Source organism: Balaenoptera musculus, chromosome 2 (genome assembly GCF_009873245.2).
Source record: "Balaenoptera musculus isolate JJ_BM4_2016_0621 chromosome 2, mBalMus1.pri.v3, whole genome shotgun sequence".
NCBI classification, from domain to species: Eukaryota; Metazoa; Chordata; class Mammalia; order Artiodactyla; family Balaenopteridae; genus Balaenoptera; species Balaenoptera musculus.
Window position 1 is genome coordinate 252,121 of NC_045786.1, and position 19,029 is coordinate 271,149.

The window sequence follows — 19,029 nt, forward strand, 5'->3', positions numbered from 1 at the left end:
TACAGTACTGTGCTGTAATAGGTTTATAATACTTTTCACACAAATAACACATAAAAAGCAAACAAACAAAGAAAACATTTTAAATCTTACAGTACAGCCCCTTGAAAAGGACAGTAGTCCAGTACAACAGCTGGCACACGGGGGCTGGCATCGAGTGAACAGGCCAGAAGAGTTACTGACTGGAGGAGGGAGAGCAGGTGGGAGATGGTGGAGCTGAAGCAGATCGTCAGCAACAGGAGACACCAGCTACATCACCGCTGCTACATCTTAGCAGTACCAGCTACATCACCGCTGCTTTTACACTTGCTTCCAGCCAACCTGGGCTTGAAACAAAGATGCTGCACTACTGTGGTCTACACAGTCCTGTACAGTGAAGTACACAAAAGCACGACCACTTGCAGAGGATGCACGCACGTGACAACTCACTCACGTGACCGGACACGCGAACACACGTTCGCATCTTTGAAAGCTCGCGACTTGAAGGTTCGTATGCAGGGGACGTACTGTACGAATTACAGATGGGTCTCACCCCAAGCAACTCTCTGAGTAAACAGACAAGAGCTCAGTGTGACTCGCGCTGCGGGGGCCCCGAGTGGGGCTCTGAGTGAGGTGGCACCCTCTGGGGCGGCAGAGAAGAGGCCGTGGGCCAGGGCGTCCAGCAAGCACCCTCCTCCACTCACGCAGGCGCCCGGCCGGCGTCATCACCGTCTGAGCACCAGGCCGCAGCGAAGACGGGAAAGCACCGGCCAAGGTAAAGATGAGCGGGGGCCACTGAGGCGAAGATGGGGAGCAGCGTTCCAGGTGAAGGGGCAGCTGTGTGAAAGGGCAGGGCGATGCCGGCACCTTGACCCCTGTGTCAGATCTTTCTGTGCAGCTGAAACGAATGAGGCGTGCGAAGGGGCAGGTGAGAGATCAGCCAAGGCCGGGTGCTGAGGGGTCCCTGGGTTTGGGTGCCAGGAGAAGGAAGGTGAACTCCATCCTGAAAGGATGTGACATGATAGGACCTGGATTTCAGAACGATCCCCCTTGCCTTCGTGGAAGGTGAGATCGCGGCAGGAACTCAAGACAGGAGAGGCGTGGGGATGGAGGACGCAGCAGCGGGGACGCTCGCTCGGGGGCAGCCCTGCTGAAGGGGAGATGGGGCCTGGGAGCACGAGGCAGGAGCCTCTGCCGCCTCCGGCTCTGCCTCCCGTGACTGGGTGGGTGGTGATCCTCTGAGTCCGAAAGGGAGGAGGGAGAGCACGTCTCAGCTTGGAGGGCACGGCTGTGACATGCTGAGAGCAGGAAGTGCTTTGAGGGCCTTCGAATGTGGATGCCCACGAGCTCAGGGTCGCAGGCCGCCGCCCTGAACAAGAAGGGGCCTCGGCCTGGCCGCGTTACGTAGCAACAGATTTAGAAACACGGTGGTACTACCTCGTCAGAGTACTCATGGTAACGTGGAAATCGACCAGCACATAGGTGAAAGAGAGGTATACAAATAAATAAATACGGATGGGTCTTACACGAGTAATGTTTTAGCACACAGATCTAAATATTTTCCCATATGCTGGCTAATATTATCCAGCATGTGATTAAAAAGAGTGTCAAATACCAAAGTCTTGAAAGATGAATTATTTTTAAAACTTTATCAGTCACACCCTTTATCCATACTGCATTTGCTCTCAGAAGGAAATGTACACCCGAAGGGTGACCAGGAAAGAGTTTCCTTAAGTGAAGGAATGGAAAAGAGCAGAGCATGTAGCTGGCTCTCTGCCAGTCAGAGAACACGGAAAAGCTAGGAGTTTCAAGGCAAATCTCTACTAATCCACCTTTCACCGAAGTTCTCACTTAAAGTCCACCTTTTGACATGAAATATTTAATAGGAACTTTATTTTAACCACGAAGTGCCCTTAAAAAAATGTAACATCAGATTCCATACTAGGCTAAAAGAAGAACGTATTAGGTAAGTGAAAAGAAACATGTATTTTTAAAAAAAAAAAAGAAAGAAGAAAAAAAAGACTTGTGAAAAGCATAAAGCAGTTAATGAGGATTTCCACTGAAGACCGAATGTTAATGACAATGCAAAGTTTCTTTCCTATTGAGGACACACGCTTCTTAAAGAATGGATAAGTCAGTAAAGTCCATTTTCTAGTGGCGTATTTGGAGCCACAACTTTAATCTGTTGAAATGGCACAGAGACAAAAACCAAAATACAAATAAACAACAACAAAGAAACATTTTCTTTTAGAAAGAAACTCCATTTAATTGGCTTCCACTCTCCTGGTTTAAATTCAGCTCCTTAAGGGGGGAATAACTCCCTTAGGAAGGCAGCTTTTTGTTGGGTATGTGCATGATGTTCATTTGTCTTGCATCTAAAAATTAGAACATAACAAGCTTCTAATCATCACTTGTTAATTTGAAACAAAAAGAATTCTTTTCCATTGAAAGCAGACTGTACTAAAAAAAAAAAAAAAAAAAAAAAAAGCAGCATTCTCCAAGGTCATATGCTGTTGGCAAAGCTCAAAAAACCCTTATAGTCCAACTTGCTTATGTTCAGCTGTGTTTACTTAGACTAAACTTGACAAAGTCTGCGTCTGATTATCCTGAGCAGTCATCTGCCCACAGATAAATAGATATTACACAAACTTCTGGAGGGAATGACATTTGGCCTCCATAATTTTGGAATAATTTACTACGTACCCTCAACTTAAAACACCAAAACGATCCGCAATATGTTTGGGGGATCGGAACATAAATATTTCATTTCACAGAGGGAGCGGTCTCCGTGACCTTCATGGATTTTAGGTGATTTACTAACGAAGTGGGGAACTGCTCTGGGAGGTGTGGAGCTGCTCTGTAACAGGCGATTTCGAGGCAACATTTATTTCAGACTTTTCAGTAACATCAAGATTTCAAGGGACTTCTGTAAACAAACTGTCACTTAAAGAAAAAACTTTCCATCAGTATTTCTGCATCAAGTCTCCAGAACAGAACATGCGTATAAAAATAAGAGTTAACTAAATTATTTCCAGAGACTACATGTTAGAGTAATGTTTACACTATTGGTAGAAAGCAAAAGCTCGGTGTTTTACCACTATTTCTTACACTAAATGCAAAATTTTGCTTTTGGAGTAATGTAAACCATTTCCGTGGCAGAAAGTCTGTTCCCGATTACCTAAGAATTGATTCTGGCCCATCTTATTTACTTTGCTTGCTGTTATATTTACATAACAAAAGATAGACATACTTTCCTCTCCAAACTAGGATTGTTTCAAAGGTGGAAGTACTCATTATATCCCCCAGCGATCAATCAATGAACCAATCAATCAACAGATCTTTACTGCATTTTGCTAACAGCCGGTAATACAGTAGTGAGCAAGAAGGAGATGCTTTCTGTCCTCTGAAGTTTGTCTAATGAGAAAAATGATACGTTGAACACATACTGTCATTTTGTAGGTTGTTCATTTTACTTTATACAATTAGGAAGCATGCTCCCACACTGAAACTAACACATTTTTCCCCTGACTCCTGTCTTACTATTGAATTAACCTAGGGATGGGGTCCTTCATGTGGAATTGGTGGGTGTGTTAAGGGAGCCTCAGATACTCTGCTGTGCCAGCTCCCTTCTAGCAGTTCTGGCTCTGTCTGTAATGGGGTTAGTTTCTGAGTGATTCATTTAATGCTCTCTATTTTGGCTTTTATTCTAATGTACTAAATTTGCTTTGATAAGCATTTGTGAAGTGAAATAATGTAAACGACGGTACTGCTGCTATTGGAGCAGCTGCCACTCACGCCTAATAAGCAAGGGTTTCCAAATTTCCCTGAAAGGACAGAATCCACTGATGGACCTTATGGCACATTCTCCCATGGTTTTCTCTCATGATGCATTAGCTCTGTCGGGTCACAAAAGATGATTTTGCATGTATAAATAAAGAAGGAATATGTTTTCAAATGTGCATGCCTTTAAAGATCATCTAACAAATCCAGAACACGTGCTGGAGACGGGAGTGTCTTCAGACTAGTATTTGTGAGAGAATACATTAAGGCCTCATTAGCTTTTTTTTTTTTTTTTTTTTTCTCATTAGCTTTTAATGCAAAACTGCATCCACAATCATTCTAGAAAGGGCAGGTTCCTCAAATTCGACATAGAGTCAGAGAAGGGAATCCAGGAAAATGAGGGAGTACGGAGCTCTCTTCCGAAGCCCAGCCACGTGACAAAGCCAGAGGCACCTCCAAAGCCACAGATGTACCAGCAAACCAGGTAAAGAAGGTTGCTGCAGCTTGAAAAAAGTAACTTTACCACCTTAATACCTAGGTCCTCTGAGAGCTGTCTAAAAGAGGAAGGTAAGTGGTGTTAGAGAACAAAAGGGACATTCAAATGACCACACATTTTACTTTGCAAGCATGAAGGGAAGGAGCAAGTTGATACACTTCAAGTAACAAAAACACTTTGAGGAAGGGAGCTACTTGTGGGTGGCTTCCTACAAAGGAAAAGTACATTTGCAAATCTTATCAGATTGGACCAAGACACAACTCTGCACAGAAACTAATCCGGAAGCTCATTTTAAAAGGATACAAAACTCCTCCACAGCCAGTTACTGTACATGTGCGCAAGGCTATGGGGAGACCGGCGTTACGTCTGACAAAGGAGCGCAGCCGTCGGTATCTCTGGACACTCAGTTCATGCTCTAAAACGCAGACTTCCACACAGAAGCAACATTTATAGTTACGGATCACTGGCCGCAATCAGTTTGCAGAAGAGCTGCAGTTGAATCAAATTTATACGGCCCTCTCAATGTTAACCAGAGTAGAAAAAAAAGGAAAGGTTTCACAACCAAAAATCTTGAAAAATTTCCTATATTTTTTGGTTTCATTTTTCCCAGAACTGAAACACCACAAAATAACACCACCTCAGTGCACTCACTTCCAGCTCAGTCAGGAAGTGCTGAGGTACATAAACATTTTTTATTTCACTTTTTTACAAGACGGTGACCAACATTTTCTTAGCCTTCCAAAAAGCTTCAGGTTTGGAATACATTTTGGTTAAATGTCAGCAAAGGAATTTGCTCATCACTCAAACAGCACTATTTCTTTCCAACCTTGGAGTATATGTAGGAACTGTGTTGTGAATGGAATTACAAAACAGCTCAGAGCCACAACGGGAAATGCAGTTCTACAATTCTCAGGTGTTCTGTAGGGAAGCATTCTGTACAGGAGAAAACAGGAATAACAAGGGACATTTATCCCCACAATTTATCAAGTGCTTTCACAATTATTATCAATAGCTTTGTGAGGTAGGGATTTTTTCTTTCCCTCATTTTATAGATACTGATATAAATCAGATAAGTTAGATGATTTACCTGATGTTTCTTAGTTAGTTACTGCTAGAGAAGAAGATCTGAACCCAGATCTTTAAAGTCTAAAACCATAATCTGAAGGTACTATAATTGAAGCCCAAAAGCCAGCATCACAAGTAATGGGAAAACACTAGAAGTATTGCCAGGAAGGTCAGAAACAAGACAAGAATGTGCACCACCATTACTATTACTTAACACAGGGCTGGAGGTACAAGTCAAGCAATAAGCCAAAGAAAAAATTCATGGCAAAAATTTCAGAAAGCAGGTAGAATCATTACTCTTTGAAAATAATATAATTGTATTACTGGAAAACGCAAGAAAGTCAACTGAAAAAACTACCAAAAATGATAAGCAAATTCATGGTGGTAGCAGAGTACAGTATTAACATACAGAAAGGAACGGCTTTCTCATGTAAAAACAACAGTTAAAAAAAGTGATGGAAGAAAGGACCCTCATTAGGGTCTAGGACTAAATTTAACAAGAAATGTTCAAGACCTATTTGGAACATTTTAAACATGACTAATGGCCACGAAAGGAGACATGGACAGACATACTAAGCTTCTGGATAAGATGATTCTATATCTTAAAAAAATCAAATTTTCTATAATTAATTCATAAATGTAACACAATCCCAATAAAAATAACAGAACTTTTTTCTGAGGAGACAAGTTGATCCTAAAGTTAATAGTGGAAAACAAACAAGCAACAATAGCTAGAAAAACTATGAAAAAAGAAGACGGAGGGAGAATAAGCATAGCCAGATTTTAAACATATTCTAAAGCCTCAATAGTTAAAACAGTGTGGGACTGGAACATGAGGAGAAACAAAACTCGAGACCAGAAAGATAAGAGAGACTCAACTTAAAATGTAGTATTTCCAACCAGGGAAGGAGGAGAAAGACAGATCAATAAACAGTATTAGAATAACTGGGTAGCTCTATGGAAAAAAATTAAAATTGGACATTTTCTTCACACTGTATTATACCATTTCTCAAGCTAAGATACATTCCAAAGAAATAAAATATTTAAGGTACAAATTGAGACTCAGAAATACCAGAAGAAAACCTGGGATACTCCCTTTAGAGTTTTGAAGTAAGGAAGTTCTATCACTTAAAATCTAGCAGCCAAAGAAATATCAATAAATGTAATTACATTTTTTTCAAAGGCTACATGGGGAAAAATCAGAAGGAGAATCAGTTTTTCCACATCCTCACCAACACTTATTAATTTCTGTTTTTTGACAACAGCCATCTTAATTGGTGGGAAGTGGCATCTCTTCTTGGGTTTTTTTTTTTTTAATTGAAGTATAGTTGATTTATAATGTTGTGTTAGTTTCTGATGTACAGCAAAGTGATTCTGTTATACACATAGATTTTTTTTCATATTATTTTCCATTATGGTGTATTACAGGATACTGAATATAGTTCCCTGGGCTATACAGTAGGACCCTGTTGTTTATCTATTTTATATACAGTAGTTTGCATCTGCTAATCCCAAACTCATTTATCCCTCCCCCACCCCCTTTCCCATTGGTAGCCGTAAGTTTGTTTTCTGTGTCTGTGAGTCTGCTTTTGTTTCATAAATAAGTTCATCTGTGTCATATTTTAGATTCCACATATAAGTGATATATGATATTTGTCTTTAGCTTTCTGATTTACTTCACTTAGTATCATCATCTCTAGGTCCATCCATGTTGCTGCAAATGGCATGATTGCCTTCTTTTTTATGGCTGAGTAAAATTATATATTGTGTATATATACATACCACATCTTCTTTATCTGTTCATCTGTCGATGGACATTTAGGTTGTTTCCATGTCTTGGCTATTGTAAATAGTGCTGCTATGAACATAGGGGTGCATGTATCTTTTCAAATTAGAGTTTTCTCCAGATATAATCCCAGGAGTGGGATTGCCAGGATCGTATGGCAACACTATTTTTAGATTTTTAAGGAACCTCCATACCATTCTCCATAGTGGTTGCAACAACTTACATTCCCACCAACAGTGTAGGAAGGTTCCCTTTTCTCCACACCCTTTCCAGCATTTGTTATTTGTAGACTTTTTAATAATAGCATTCTGACTGGTTTGAGGTGGTACCTCAACGTAGTTTTGATTTGCATTTCTCTAATAATTAGTGATGTTGAGCATCTTTTCATGTTCCTATTGGCCATTTGTATATCTTCTTTGGAGAAATGTCTAATAAGTCTTTCTTCCATTTTTAAAAACATTTTATTTTTATTTTTTATTTTTAAAATTTTTATACAATTTTCAAAGGTTACTTATTAATAGTTATTACAAAATATTGGCTCTATTCCCTGTGTTGTATAATATACACTTGAGCCTTACACTTAATAGTTTGCCCGCCCCCCCTCTACTGCCCCTCCCCCCTCCCTTCTCCCCACTGGTAACCACTAGTTTGCTCTCTGTATCTGTGACTCTGCTTCTTTTCTGTTATATTCATCAGTGTGTTGTATTTTTTAGATTCCACATATAAGTGATATCATACAGTATCTGTGTTTCTCTGTCTAGCTTATTTACATCACATAATACCCCCCAAGTCCATCCATGTGCTACAAGTGCCAAATTCCGTTCCTTTTTATGGCTGAGTAATATTCCATTGTATACATGTACCACATCTTCTTTATCCATTCATCTGTTGATGGACACTTGCTTCCATATCTTGGCAATTGTAAATAATGCTGCTATGAACCTTGGGGTGCATGTATCTTTTCCAACTAGTCTTTTTGGTTTTTTGGGGATATGTACCCAGGAATGGAATTGTTGGGTTATATGGTAGTTCTAGTTTTAGTTTTTTTGAGAAACCTCCATACTGTTTTCCACAGTGGCTGCACCAATTTACATTCCCAACCAACACTGTCAAAGGATTCCCTTTTCTCCACATCCTCACCGACATTTGTTATTTGTGTTCTTTTTGATGAATAAAAGCCATATGATCATCTCAGTAGATGCAGAAAAAGCTTTTGATAAAATTCAACATCCATTTATGATAAAAACTCTCCAGAAAGTGGGCACAGAAGGAACTACCTCAACATAATAAAGGCCATATATGACAAACCCACAGCTCACATCATACTCAACGGTGAGAAGCTGAAAGCATTTCCTCTAAGATCAGGAACAAGACAAGGATGTCCACTCTCACCACTATTATTCAACATAGTTTTGGAAGTCCTAGCCACAGCTATCAGAGAGGAAAAGAAATAAAAAGAATCCAAATTGGAAAGGAAAAAGTAAAACTGTCAGTGTTTGCAGACAGCATAATACTATACATAAAAAATTCTAAAGGGGGGCTTCCCTGGTGGCGCAGTGGTTGAGAATCTGCCTGCTAATGCAGGGGACGCAGGTTCGAGCCCTGGTCTGGGAAGATCCCACATGCCGCGGAGCAACTAGGCCCGTGAGCCACAACTACTGAGCCTGCGTGTCTGGAGCCTGTGCTCCGCAACAAGAGAGGCCGTGATAGTGAGAGGCCCGCGCACCGCGATGAAGAGTGGCCCCCGCTTGCCGCAACTGGAGAAAGCCCTCGCACAGCAACGAAGACCCAACACAGCCAAAAATAAATTAATTAATTAATTAATTTTAAAAAAAAAGTAACAAATGTTCAAGTACAGTTGGTGTCTTTAAAAAAAAAGAGTATCTTGGAATTCTTAAAAAAAAAAAAATCCTAAAGATAACTTTTTCCATTTTTTAATTGAGTTTGTTTTTTGTTGTTGAGTTGAATAGTCTATATTTTATATAAAAATGGGGGAAAGAAAGAATTTACTTTCATATTTGCTCTTAAATATATAAAGATTCTCTGTAAGGATACATTAAAAAAATACTTTAACAATGTACTTGGACAAAATTCCTCTGTTATATATTATATGGTATCCTGTATTTCTTCGTAGCATCTGGCACACTTCTTTGTTCAATACTTGCCTTCCACAATATGCTGTCTGTGATGTTCACTGTTTTACATCCAATATGTAGCAGAAAGGGTTCTCAATGATTTTTTGCAAACAGACTGACTAACTGATGGAGAGAGAGGAATGTATCACATCAGAATACATCAGGTTATTAGGATGCTAAACTGTCAGAACATAATAGCAGTCCCACTGGAAAGCAGGAGGAAAGATCCTGGTGAGTTAAGGGGTGGGCTCAGGGCTGCGTTATGACCTGTGGGCTCTAGCGACTTCTGCCTTTGTGGACTCCTTCCTCCCTAAAAAACCTATCATACGTTCACTGTTATTATACTCATTTTTCTTTTGATTTTAAAAGAAATGCAAATGGAAGCATTAAATTAAAGTGGGCTGCGCTACTGTGTGCAGCTACTCTTTCCTGGATGAGGAAAGAGTAGAGGAATGGGAGGGATTCCTCGAAGAAAGCAGGCCTAGGGTGCCCAAGGCTGTGGTCCTGGGGATGAGAAGGCAACGTGAAGAGACACAGAAGGAGCACAGAGACCCAGCCGTCTGGAGCTCACCTCCCCGCTTCCGCACCACGTTCCTCTGCCCTCTCTGACAAATACGCCACAGCAACCTGGCGACCACCGCATTAAATATGGGCTAGACCTGCAAAACTAACTTAGGTTTTGAATTTCAAAAAAAAAAGAAAACAGAACTTTCTTCCCGCCCTACCCTAAATGTTCCTCTAGTTAATCCACTTGTTTTTCAAGGGAAATTAATTTTTTTAAAAACCATGTTTTTCTAAATGAAAGCTTATATCCCATTTTTTAAAAATTCGTTTGAAAGTACAGTGACTCATGTCATATGTGTACAGATTAAATTAAACTGGCCTCTGCATCATTCTATCAGAAATGAGCAGGTTAAACCAATGGCAACTTTGTGCCCTTAAAAAAATGGGAAAGTGGATGATGCCAGCCTTTATAAAATTTTTAAATAACGTTTTCCTACATTCTTTCCCTGAAGAGGGAAACTATTACCTCTCTTCATTGATTTAAAGAAAAATTTTTTTAAAGCTTAAGAAATACTTCCAACCAGAGAATATTAAAGAATTTAACAGCTGGTATGGCATGTACACCAACCAATTCGAAGACATGTTGGCTGTAAAGACGGGGACACTGGTGCGCACTGTCGAATACTTAACACCTGCTGTAGGAAACGCTTTGCTCCCAACTTCACATGCTTTCTCCCCTGACTCAGTTCACTGACCGTCACAAGGTCTTCGATTATCTACCTGAACCTACAGAACCTATATTTTTCTTGTGCACCATTCAGCTATGCATTTCTGTACTTCTTTAACACACACATGAAACCAACTCTACACCAGATATGTTGGGAGCTGGAGATGAATGAGACAGAATCTATATTGTAGGGAAGTCAGAATCTAAGGAGAGTAGCAAACTACTTCTGTTCTTCACACTGATTTCTGAGGTCTGGTAACAATAATAAAACAAAGGTGAGCTGGCACATGAATATGGCTCTAGGCCACATGCACGAAGGACCCTGAAGACAGCAGGGTTTCCTGAAGGTCAACTCCACACCTTCGAGCTGTAACGAGGAGGCCTTTCAACCACTTGCCTCCTGCCACCACTAAGGCACTGTTTTCCAACAGGATTATACTGCACGCCACACATGCAAACCGCATAAGCAATGTTAAACTGTCTAGTAGACACGCTTGAAAAAGTGAAAGGAAAAAGAAAACACAGATTTAATAAAATATCTTCTTTAACTCAATTCAGCCAAAATATTATCATTTCAGCATGGAAACAATATAAAAATTACCAATGAGATATTTCCCATGCTTTTCCCGCCATACGTGTTGACACATCTTACTTTGGACTACTCACATTTCAAGGGCTCTGTCACCTCACGCGGCCAGTGGCTGTCTTATCGGACAGCACAGTTCTAAGCGACTCTACATAGAATGGACACCTGAGCTATTCCCTAAATCTCATAGGGATAGAGTGAATTCTGAGGAATCTTCAAAAGTACAGAAATGTCCGCAGTTTCCTATAGAATTCCTGTGAAAGCAGAGATTCCTAGAATCGTCCTACGATGAAAAAGTTGAAGGTAAGGTAGGGCTTGATTTGTGACCATGTATTTTGCTTCCTATTCTTAAACTCTGGCTTAAAGGAACCTCTTATTCTGGATTCACTACTAATTGGTCACAAAGACCAGATTCCCCTCTTGCCAGTTTACCTTAGTCTCCGTATTAGCATAGAAGGGGCTACTTCTTGATGCTTCTGACTCAACACACTTCAGTACATTCTTCTTCCCTTAAAGGCCCATCTTGTTCATGGGGCCCTGGGAGAAGACTGGACAAACTTATAAAAGACTTAAACTAAATCCCACAGTAATCAATAAGTAAAGAATACTAGTCGAAAGACTCACCAGCACTACTCAACATGGGATCCACAAATCCCTTCAAGAGCCCATTCAGGCCTAACTGGTCAGTAACCCCTGGCGTTTGACGACCCCCTGACCCTTAGTAGGCAGACCCTGATCCAGAAATAAGAGTCATTGCCCTGCCACTCTCCGAGTTTCCCCTCTTCCCCCAGCTCTCTCCTTTTCAATTCCATCAACTTTCGAAGGTCCTTTTCCCCACGGCACTATGACGTTCTCTTGTATCTTTCTCCTCTCGATTTTCTTTGCTATCGTTCATTGTTTCTTTTATCTTTCTATCTCTGACATCATTATTTCTTATACCTGGCATGTAATCATATTTATACTTAATATCATTGTTCTGGATTATTCCTTCTCAAAAGCAGATTCTCTAACTCTTTATCAAAATATATTTATCTGATACATAGTCAAATATTAAGATAGCCCTTCCTTCCCAGGAAAGAAATTTATATGTAAGTTGTCCCAAGTACCCAAATTTACATGGTCAGCGGTTAAAACAAAGCGGTGGACCCAGTGCCTTTTAACCCTGGCTGAGTCTTTTTATGAAGGCAGGAAGGACTTGCAGAGACCAGTCAAATCGTGATAAGCTGGTTAGACAAGACAAAACGTGTCTGAAGCTGCTTCTTTGGTTTAACGCTCATGCTGCTTCCTCCCAGGCTTCCTGTGATTGATCAGGGAGTGGACTGAGGCCTCAGGGACCACAGGCGGCGCCCACTGCTGGAAGGAAGCACGGACAGGGCGCCACGTCCAGTTTTAGGGTTTCCACCTCTGCAATGCAACTTCAGAATTGCAGTGGGTACTACAACATCTCTGGTCTATCCCTAGCTCCAGATCTCTTGTCAGTTTCTTAACATTTGTGTTCACCAGTGATATTTCCAAGTCATATCACGGTACTGAAGAGGGAGTTTCTTCCTTCAGAAACATGATAAATTCTAGCCCAATCCTATCGCTGCTTTCAAGTCGGATGAAAATCTTTTGGGACTGCTCAATCACAACTAAGAACAAGACCACACAGGCCAGAATACCCTGAAATAGAGGGAGACCTCAAGCAGCGGTACTTTGAAATCACAGACCAAGGAGGGGAGCTCTGTCACTAGGGAAAAGAATTCATCTCTCAGAATAACATAGTCTCAAATTTAAATCAAATGAAAGAAATGCTCTAAAAGACTCCTTTCCTAAAATCACTGTACTTTATTATGCAATTTTATGCCAGTTTCTATTCCTATACCATGTTCTTCACTTTTCCTGGGAGGGCTGCACACCGTCTCCCCACCTAGATACGACCCTGCGGCGGTCGTGAAAGCGCTCTGTGCCCAATCACTCCCTCTGCCCAGAGAGCAGCCCCGATTAGGTCCTAAACTCACACGGCCCCAAGAAGACCAGAAACCCAGAGCTACCTCCAAACGGGGTTCCAAGCCTAGGGGGGTTTCAGGAAATCTTTGGAACCCCTAAAATAACAGGTATAACTGAAGAAAGTAAGTTGCCCTTTAATATCACAAATGTCTTATAAAGTGAAGGTTATGAACTAGGAGGCCCTTCTGATTTGCTCAGAACCTCGGGAGTGGGTTGAGCGCACGAAGTAGGCCTGGGACAGAGTTCTGTAGCTGAAGCAGGAGAGAGCTGGATGACAGAACACTACGTGGGAAGAACGTGGAGATTTTGGAGCAACTGGGGAATTAGGTGGTAAGCAGGAAAGGATGGTAGGGGGAAGCGTGGAGTTGGGAGATTCTGTGCTGCTGTGGGGACCACGTGGGACAGAGCGGGCAGGGAAGAGTCCCACGCGAAATGGCCCAGGGACGCTTAAGGACAAGGACACGCAGCGCTCTGTAGGAAGCGGTGTGCGCTGCCGGGATGTAAAGCCCTCCTTCATTCCCTCCAAATTCTCCATACAGCCCAGTACACGCACACGCCTTCTGAGAGCGGGGGGATCTTCTGGCATTTGAGGAAGGGAGCACATTGCACATCTGAATCAACGTGATACAGAACAGGGACCACACGTGTGGGATGGCAGCGTGACCACAAGCTGAACGCACTTTGGAGAGTAAATGTTCCCGACATGCTTCAAAGACAGAACTCTTAGGCATCATCAGAAATCTTCAGAAGGGTCTGAGCTTCCACAGCAGGAACCATGTCCAAGAGAATCCTATTTAGATCCAAAGGATCAGAGTTACCCCTGCTGCCGTCCCAGTTACAGAGAAGTGTGGGGTGGGGAAGTGCTTGTTTGTTTCTTTGGAGAAGGATCCAAGGCTTTTTATCCAATTGTCAAAGAAGTCCATGTGCAAAAGGAGGAACAGCTCCAAATAAGTTAAGAGTCACTGTTTTGGAGAGGCCAACTCCATAAATGATTATTTTTTAAAAAATCTGAGTACACTTAACGAGGATGGAAAACACCGTAAACTCGAGTGGAAAGAGTCTGAACGAGAAGCTGAGAGACTCAGCTTCTCTTTCTGGCTCTGCCATTAGGTAGCTGTGCACCAGTGGGTCCCTCCCTCCCATCCTGCGAGAAAGCCGAGATAATCATCCTTATTTGTACCTCACAGTGTCGTAGTGAGGACCCAGTAAAATGACAGATGCCCGTGCACTTGCTACAGCTACAGTACACAGAGCAACACACTATATTATTAGATCTAATCTGGCATTAGATTTGCTAACCAAATACCAGAATAGCAAGTACAAAAGTGACCTTAGTGAAAATATTTTTACAATTCCATCATGGATATTATCCCCTTTTCTTGCCATGATAAATAATGGCATTCAGCTTTAAAGGATATTTTTATCATTGACCCAACTTTGGGAGTTTCACCGTGTCCTAGCCTCACTTTCCAACTTGTTTTGTGACTCTTCCTTCCTCCTGCCAGCTCCCTCTGCAGGTGCTCTGAACTTGTGCAGTCGCAAAGGAAGCTTTCCTGGTTTTTTCTGTGCATGGCAAAACGCATGACATTTGATCTTACATAGGGATTAAGTCATTCATGAGCAGAGCCCAAAGGGAGGAACAGCTCCAAAATAACAACCAGCCTTGCTGGTACTACAACATCCAGAAATTCATAGTCACTTCTGCTACAGTTATAATTTGCAGTCTGTCTGGCACTGAGAAATTTAACTGCAGTCTCTGTGGTTTAAATAAAATGTATCTACAGTAACTTGGAGCCATGTTTTAAAATGTTCCATGTTATTTTAGTTCAAGGACAAGCTTTTAAAATTAAAAGAAAACTTTGGCTTTAATTATAGATTAAAAGTGAAAGGTTTTTTTTTTTTTTTAAGGAATGCTATTGAGTCCCAATTCTGGAGAAAGCATTTGAAATAAAGAAAATTAGTTCTCCTAAAGTAACAATCTTTATTAATATAGGAAGATCAAAAACTGAGAGCGTACACTCACCCATAAAGACAACGTTTTTGTGGTTTTTAAACTATGACAGTCAAAGTTCATCTACTCCGTATTATATTTTCCAGTGATTTCAGTTGTATTTTATGACCAGGATGCAATGTTTTAACAGGCACTACTGCTGAAACAATGACAGACCTAATAAAAGGCAGTTGATAGTGTTGTTTACCCTTAAATGTTAGAAAAGCCTCATGGAATCTAAATTTATGAAACACGGAAGTTGAGTTCTATTGTTCATACAACAAAAGGATTCACTGCAGGATTGTTTTAAAATACCAAGTGTCTGTGCTCTCCTTAAAACTTGATTCAATTTAAATCTACTATTTTTAGAATGTATCTACTTAAAAATTCAATGCACAAGTTTATTATGTTCTGTGGATTTATACAGAGTGGCCTAAAATAGAAACTTTAAGTCAAGTGCACCAGCTCGAGCAGTCAGCAAAGGCTTAGACCCCAGGCTCTCGGCAAGGGCTGCACTCGTGCCCTCGGCACTCCGGGACCACTCAGGATGCCGCAGGAAGGAAGCTGACTGCAGTTGTTTGCTTGTTTTCTCAACAGATTTGCTGCCCCTTCCAAAGTAACAGCTCCCCCTACCCCATCAACCTTGCTCTGTGTGATTGTTTCGTCTCGTTTCACCACATTTTTGGACTCCACAGCTCTCAGGAGGGTTGCTTCAGGCAGACGCTTGTCTCCCTCTGGCCACTTTTATGTCCCTGGATTCCCTCTCCTCTCTACAGAGACGGTCTACGCTCCTTCCTGGGATTCTAAGGCCAGAATGGCATCGCCTGCCCTACAGAGGTGGCTCCATCCTAATGGCACCATCCACAGCCTCAAATGCCCATAAGTGGGACTGGGAAAGAAAGAATCTGCAGTAAGACAAAGGAAGAGGTGAAATAAATTCTGGACTGAGAGTTGTAACCAAAGACGAAGGAGCCCCATGGCTGACCCTACTCTTTGGAGTGGAGAAAGCATGAGGATGGCTCCCTGGAAACTCTCTCACACACTCAGTCACTTGGTGATTTACAAGTTCTGCAGGCAAAATACCCTGCGGGAAATGGGAATAATAATGGTATCTGCCTCACGAGGTGGTTCTGAGGATCAAGTAAGAAAATGCACGCCGAGGGCTCAGGGCAGTGCCTTACTGATAAATGCTCAATAATCACCAGCTATTGTTATCATTATTATTATTATTACTGTCTTTATTGTGCCCTGGTGTAAGCTATTTTGACCATGCTCTTTTCATAGCGTCACAGGTATCAGCTGTCCTGAGATGAAGGCCTGCAGTGCTCGATGGAGACACGGATGCCCACTAACTCCGGAGGACTGAAGGGGCAGCAGAGTACCTACACGATGGGCTGGGGCTTGAGAACAGCAAAAGGACACAGGCTCCTTTGGAGAGAGGTGAAAAGGAGCCAGGAGGTAGAAGAGTGAGAAACAGAGGTGGAAGACCTCTCAAAGGTAAACCACCAACCGTGTAACTTTCCCCAGGTTTGGGAAAAGGTAAAAGACGGTGGTCAAGAGCAAAGTTTTCGAGTCAAACAGATCTGAGTCTGAATCCGGGCTCTGCAACACATGTGGGCAAATTCTGGTATTTAAGTGTGTTCTCTCATCCTCAAACACACATACCACGGAATCATTGCAGGGACTAAATAAATAACACATGTAGGTACAGGACAATGCAGGCATATAGTGAGTGCTCAGTAAATAGCAGCTGCTGTTATTAAGTGCAGTAAACATCCATCAGACCACTGTCTAGCCAGCTACCTTAGAAATACACTGTCAGCTGCCTGATGCCTGCCTGCACGTTACAGATAAAAGGTACGTACCCTTCAAGGAAGCAGGACTAACCAAATGTATAAAGAGAATAAATGTGTGTGGGTTTTTTGTGTGTGCTCACATGTAAATAATTATGTAACTTTCAACTAATTTACTTAGACAAGATTTGATTACTCAGTTTACAGATTATCCATACCCAAAGCATTTACAGCAGTTATCTTTCTTATACTTTATAACTGACAGATCACACTAACGACGACGCTTATCGTCTAAACATTTGAGGTTGAACGGGCAAAACCTCATCCAAATCCTCCTGCTGTGTGATCTCTGCTGGGATAAGCAGAATTCTGCCCCCGTAACTTTCCCCCCTAGTGTCACATCTGTGAACGTGTTATGTTACATGTTAAAAGGGACTTTGCAGATGGAACTAAGATTACCCATCAGTTGACCTTAAATGAAGGGTGGGCTCAATGTAATCACGTGAGCCCCTTAAACACAGAGCTTTTTCCAGGTTGGGGCCACAGGGAGAAGGCAGAGAAGTTCAAGCCTAGGAGGACTGAACATGCTGTTGCTGGACCGGAGAGAAGGAATGGGGCAGCTACTAGAAGCTGAGACGTAAGGGGAGGGGGACCTCAGTCCTACAACCACAAGGAAATGAGTTCTGCCAACAGCCTAAATATGCTTGTGAGTGGGTTCTTTCCCAGTGCCACCAGGTGAGAACCCAGTGTGACCAACGCCTTGATGTCAGCCTGGGGAGACTTTGAGCAGGGTGTCCAGCTATGCTGTGTCAGACTGCTGACCTGAGATAATATTGGTAATATTGACTATTGTTTTCAGTTGCTAAGTTTGTGGTGATTTGTTATGCAGCAACAGAAAACCAAAATATAAGCAGAAAACCAGTCTTTGACTTATAACCACAGTCATCACTTTTGAACCTGTCATGGTTAATTAATTAAAAAAACAGCATACTCCACTCCTGACTGTGACATACAAGCTGCCGTTCCTGGCAATGGATGTGCCATGATCTCAAGCTAGTCTTCTGGCACCTCTCTGTCTTAGTTTCAGGGGCTTCACTTATTATTTTCTTAAAATAAGTGCTTGGATCTGTTGCTGCTCATTTAGCATCCTAACAGAGGGTGTGCAGGATCACTGGAAGAGAAAACCCTTCAAATCCCTATATTCCAGGAAAAGCCTTGTGAAGGGATATGATGTCATGCCTAGCTAAGACCTGTGTTTGGATATTTCCTGCTTATGCAGCTGCCCGATGGCGAGATCAACTAGCGATACTATGTGAGGCTCTTGACCTCATCCTCATCAGAAGGGCTCTAGTGCCTCAAAGGATGTGCCAGAGCATTAGCTACGTGATCCAGGGAAAGAGCCCCTCCTCCCCAGATTAACAGACACTGATGTCTGTTATAGATACCAGATGACGTCGCTGTAAGCAGAGGACTCTGGGAACGCTAGGTGCTCCAGCAAGAGAGGGTGCTGCTCTAGGAATGATAATGGGAACAGTGGCCCATTTTAAATTCATTAATGTTTAATCAGCACAGTGTCCACATGCTGACAGCTAGACAATCAAGCATATCCCTGAGGGAAGAAAGAAAACTCATAGAAAAGTATTCTGTGGTCAGTCTACCACTGCCCAGAGACAGAAATATGGTGAAATATCAGTCAGTTGAGCCACAGTCTAACAAACCGAGGAAGAATCTGGACAGCAGAGCCCTGAACAAAGACAAGGGACTTTATTGTTAAGAGACAGAAAAAGGGAAGGAGGGAGAGAGGGAGGATGGAAGGAAGGAGAGAAGAAAGAAGAAAGAGAGAGAAAGAAGGAAGAAAGGAAAGAAAGATATTAGGGGGAAGACAAGATATTTTGACATTTTCAAAATAACTTGAATATTCAAATTTTAATATGTACTTTATTAATATATTTTTGAAACATAATAACCCTTTCCTTCCCATGTCATTATTTTATTTTGATGCGTAACTTTAATTAAATACATTTGTAGCACTAGCTATAAATTATTAAAATAATCCAAGTATGAAAGGGTAAGAATAATAATATGAAGCAAATGATTATTTAATGCTCCATTAATTGATAATTATGCTAGAAGGAAAGACTGGCAAAAAGGAATGGAATTCTTAACTTCTTGTTTTTACTTAAAAATTCCCAACAGTACTCA

At 41.6% G+C, this 19,029-nt stretch overlaps 1 protein-coding gene across 4 annotated transcripts in view; it reads right to left on the reverse strand.

Annotated features, from left to right (window-relative positions):
- The window catches only part of MKX (mohawk homeobox), a 93,346-nt gene that overhangs the window by 47,758 nt on the left and 26,559 nt on the right, over positions 1-19,029 (reverse strand). The gene's annotated exons all lie outside the window — the stretch shown is intronic.